Source organism: Lingula anatina, chromosome 4, assembly GCF_051362555.1.
Source record: "Lingula anatina isolate TDL-2025a chromosome 4, LinAna3.0, whole genome shotgun sequence".
NCBI classification, from domain to species: Eukaryota; Metazoa; Brachiopoda; class Lingulata; order Lingulida; family Lingulidae; genus Lingula; species Lingula anatina.
In genome coordinates this window covers 15915350-15921143 of record NC_141770.1, presented here as the reverse complement: position 1 = coordinate 15921143, position 5794 = coordinate 15915350, and positions in this window count along the sequence as shown.

Here is a 5794-nt window from a genome sequence, read left to right as displayed (position 1 = left end):
ACCAACCGCACCGAAGGCGGGCACTCTACCGCTTGAGCCATCCGCCCTAGAGACCGCGACAAGGCGGCAATTCCGATTGTCGTTCTTGGGACCTCGCCCTAGAGGCCCGATTAGGGTTAACGGTCTCTGCCCGGGCCTCCGGTGAACGACGTGAACCGCATTTTTAATGCGTGGACCGTATTTTTTACCCGATCGATGCGTCAACCGAATTTCCTATCAGACTAGTGAGTGAACCGGATTTTTTTTTGTTTCCGGATTTTTTCGAAAAAAAAAAAGAAAGAAAGAAAGAAATAAAATAAAATCATTCATATACAAATAAAAGAAAAGAAAAAGGCCTTTCAAGACCAGCCCGCCTGCACTGCAGTGGAGAGATTTGTCCGTCCTTAGCGGACAAATCTCCCAGTCGAAAGGATGAGTCTCAACAGATAGGTCACTCGAATGCAGATAGGTACCAGTAAATTAACCAATCATCGACTGTTATAGACGAATGTAGTTCAGCGAGAGAAAATTAGTGCTTATTTCCATTTTTTTTCCTGGCATTTTTTGTGTGTTGCTAGCGTTAATTATGATGTCAACTAACAGTCTAGGGTGTAAACTACTGGCAATTTTGTTTTTCAGGACCAGGCACAGGTGCCGTGCAGTCGTGAGACCTGTGGCGGAGGGAGCTACTCACTGTGAGCGGTGCAGCGGTTTGTTTACAAACAGAGGGGTGCACATGTTCAAGTAATGCCGGTAAGAAAGTTCATTTGATGACAGTATATTTTTGGGGCCATTGGGAGTTATGTCAGTGTATCTGCTGTCTATGGGGATGAGAAATGAAGCCCACTGTTGAGTGATTTCTTATAAGAGACAAGCCAAATAAGTTTAGCCGTTTATATCCGGTTTTTCTGAAAGTTAATTTTGCTACAACAATTTCTAATCAGTCAATGGAAATTTTTATTTTGTTTTTTACTAATTTTTTTAATATTTTAAATATTGCTGAAGTGTTCAGTTTTCTTATAAAAAAAGTGGGAATATTTATTATATGCAACTGCGGTACTACACCTCACACAGTGTGCTCCCATTGAAATATTGTCCTTGTCAGTAGGCACCGCTGCAGTAAAAACTGGACCTCAATTGGAGAAAATGTAATCGGTCCAATGTATATATATTACCCATGCTTATAACTCAAGGTGAGTCCCATACCTTTAATAAACAATGATTAGAAAATTTGCAAACCCAAGACTGCTTTGTATAGTGTAAGCCCACAAATAAAATGATTTAGTATTATCTGGTCCTGTGACAAAATTATAGATGTCCAGAAGTACGGGTCTTGTTTCTTAAAAGTACAACTTTAATTGGGTTTAGTTACGCTTTGTTATTTTATTAATACCAAAGATAACAACCATTTTCCGTAAACTGTTTCATTCAAAATGCATATGTAAGGACAAAATTCTCAGAATGTTTCTCAAACTACATAAAAGACTGAACAAAAATGTTCAATATGACTGCCATATAGCCAACAAAACGGGACATGTCAATGTCTGTGCAATTTTATTTTCATGCTTAACTGCAAGTTCCAGAGTGGTTTTCAAGCTAGAGCTGTATTTTAGTCATTCTTGTTAATTTCACAACTATTACAATAACTGACACACCACTCCGAGTGTGTGTGTGTGTGTGTGTGTGTGTGAAAGAGGGGAGAGAGTGCATGACAATAGCAAAAATAATGGATTTAGGTTTAGGTAATGACTGTTTAGACACAGTGTTTTTCTATAAAACATAAAAAAGTAAAGTTTGTAAATATCACAACAAAAATCTTCAAGATAAATCGGGCAAAACACCACTTTCATGTCATAACTTTGGTAGAAATATGGAAGTTTTTTCTTTATTTTTAATTTTTTATAGTGTATTATGCATCATATCATGTGCATTCGGTGGGGGAAATTCAGAAACGTTTTCCACTTGTAGTGTTTTCACTTCTTGTGTCATCAAAAGGTTGCCCCCCCCCCCCCCAAATTCCATATTTGCTTTTATTTACAGAAGCAGTTGGAATAATTTTCCTCTTTGTAAACAAGTTATCTTGAAATCATAAATTATTTATGTCATGTGTTAACAAATTGCGATCAATTTCCCCATCAGACCCCCATATCTCCACTGAGGTTTGCACTATAGTGTCGCTTTGTGGTCCTGATGTCAGTCCCTCTCAGTCCCTTTTTAATATTGTTCATATTTTAGTCACTTCAAGCCCCCCCCCCCCCCCCCCCACACACACACACACAAAACTATACACATGCAGTTTTCTGTCCCACTTCAACAATATTCATGTAACTACATAAAGATCTTTTTTTAATATCAATACTAAGTTGTTTTCGAATTTTACCTACAGGTAAACAAGCTGCCATCTGGACTATATGTAAAACAGGTAGATTTAAAATCCTGAAATTGGACTGAGCATGCAACATATGTATTCACACACACTTAATTTACACTTGAAGTCTGAGTTCACCAGACAAAGCCAAGATGGAATACCCTAGCAGTACTATAATTTTGGCAGGAAATTCAGAGCATTAACTAGCTAGGTCAGTCAGCTTGGTAAAAGAGACTTATCAAACAAATAGTGAAAATTGCTTGCAGATACATGTAACAACAGCTTTCCTTTTTAAATACGCTATAGTACTTTTTTCCTTTTGGTCTATTTTTTTTTTTGGGGGGGGGTGGAGGGGGTGTTAATGAAACCTTTAGTTAGTAATTGCACTTGTTTATGGATTACCAATGTGATGACAGATAGAATGATTTATTAATATGACACTGGTTACATTTATGAAACCACCATTCATATGTATGCATCCATCCATCCATCCATCCACCCACACCCACACACACACACACACACACACACACACATTGAGATTTATAAAAAAAATTATTTCTACATGTATCATTTTAATGTAAGCAAGTGTACAAACAGAACTGAATCCATCCATTTATTTAATTTCAAATGGGGACAGAATCTAGGATAGCAAATGTGAAAAACACGAAAGCTGTAATTATCTCTCCAAATGTCTTAATTCAAACTGTGTACATCTGTAAACTGTGTAATGCAGTTGCATTATCACTGATGTTGTTTTGTCATAATAATGTATCAGATTAAGTATTTTAGGTAAATTGATTTTAATTATAGAGCTAGCAATATGATAGATAATGATCAGTGTTTAATTTCACTTGCTGTCAGCATTTTGAAACTTCAGTCCCTGCCACTTTGTTTTCCCAAACAGCATTATTTGTAAAATTATCAACTATTTTATGTGTCACTTTTATCAACACAGTGAATCTTGACTACCTTTTTGCACAACCAAATAATCCCCAGTCATATCTACTTCTTGTATAGCTAACACATGTCATACAGCTGATTGCCTTACTTCTGCTAATGAATTTACAAGCTGGTGAAATAAGTTGTTTGGAATATGCCCAACAGAAAAATTTTATATCCATCTGTCTAATGTTTTGTTTTTTTAACTCACTTCTTTATATCCTGCCATATTGTTAAATTTGACTTGACTCTCACCTCTTCATGCTAAAGATCTCAATTTTTAAATTTATAGTACTTGTTACTGCAACAATAGTGTAATTTAAAAACTGAGTTGCTTAAAATTTAGGTGGGTCAGTGATGCTTTAAAATGTTTACCTCCTTACTTCATAAGGACTACTGATTTTACAGTTAAATGTGAACATGTAAGCACCACTATCACAGACCACATAGTAACCACATTTGCCAGCATAGTAAGAGTACTGAATTTTTATGGGCAAATAAGCTAGAGCAACATTCCACCTGTATGAATAGGTTATGTTTACCTTACATAGATGCATGTGCTGTGTGTGGACTTGACTGCATAGCACAAATTTATAGTGTGTGTGTGTGTGTGTGTGTGTGTGTGTGTGTGTGTGTTTGTTTGTTTGTTTTTTTTTTTTTTTTTTTGGGGGGGGGAAGAAATTGAATAAAATCAAAATCAATATATGTATATGTATGTGTCTAGTTCCAGACTTCTATAGACACTACCCTGTAAAAGCAATGTTAGCTAGACCATCATGTATATACTAGGCATTAGATGACCATTTATCACGATTGCAGAAACGACTTTATTTTAACACTGAATGAATATAATGCACATACCACGAGAGAATAAAGGCACAGAACTAAACAAATATACAAAAAATTGATCTGCCTAATTTTCTGTAAGGATAGAACAAGCATTAGGCAGACAAGCATTCGGCAAACTGGAAATAAACATATATGTATGCTTATTCTTTAATTATATAATTAATTGTTCTAGTAATCTATTTTTTGTCATTTGTGGGACAATATTTTGTAAATTTCTGCTTTAATAATTGATGAGTATGATTAATGAGTGCTGTAAAGTACCATTCCTTCTCTGCCAAATAGCCAAGATAATTTTAGCAAATAAATTTTTGAATTACATGCACAATTTATTTGAATGTTTTCAGTAATTGGATATTTTTCTGTGACATAAAAAAAAAACAAAAAAACTAAGGTCTTTATTGAACAGTCTGGACGAATATCATGCATCAATCTACATAAACATAGCCAGACTGCCAATTGACAGCTTGTTTTAGGGTTTTGGAAGTGGCTTAACTCAAACAAGCTGGATCAGCTAACTTCAAGATTAAGTAATAATATAGATATATGTAAGATGCACTTCTCTCTGCTTAGATCACTGCATACTTACTTTCAGGTTAAAAACAGAATGCGAATATTTTGGTGGAACAATGATCCTAAATGCAAACCGATCATGCCGATTTTCAAAAGCAATCTGCCTCTTTACCAAACAAAGCCACTCAGTAAATATAACGTAAAACAAAAATACAGTTTGGAAGTTATGAAGCAAACATCATATGTCGGACAGTGACAGTAACGGCGACGACACGAACAGACAGACCAATTAGAAAATATACAGACAGTGTCTGTACATAATAAGGTAAACATCTATAAGATCAGGAGTCCTGGCAGTTGCTTCTCTTTCCAAGGTAAATTAGTAAATGCAGACCTAGGATTTTGAATTCATATTTCTAAATCATATACGTAAAGAGCATTTGTATTAAAAGTGATATTTATTTCGCATCACTGGCATATAATTCTTTTACAAGAACAGATCACTAGTTCCCACAGTTCGCTGTGGTAGCAATCAACCAACCACATAACTAACTTATAATAATCTTCTAATCATGCACACAATCTCACAAAGCGATGCACTTACAACAAAATCTTTGCTATGCTCAATGCAAGTGAAAAATTTGTCTATTATTTTAACAGACTTATAATTCTATCCTTTTTAACATTAACATTTCCACATTTTCCGAAGCTAAAGCAAGCTTCAAAATTTCACAGCACTTTTATAAATTTGCCTGCAAGTACACTGTTACTGTACTTATCTTACAGGTCTAATACTAACATCACCTTTTCATCATATGAATGATTATTATTTTTTCAGGGCAGCTTGCTCTCATAAAATTAATCAGTTAGGTATATTACCTACAGAAATGTTTTCTTAGCAATTCTTTGACAAGACATCAAAGCTTCCAAATGGGCAGACATATAAAGGATGAATAAAGGTCAACCATTGACTCAATGATGTCATAGCACAAATTTTTTTTTTTTTTGATGCAATATTAAATAGGTTGTTATAGCATAGTCATTACCAATTTCCAGTTTTGCACCATACATGACTCTTGACATCCAGAAGATTTAACCTGAAAAATGCAAGTTTGTGAAAGATGAGCAAATCTCAAAAACACTTCA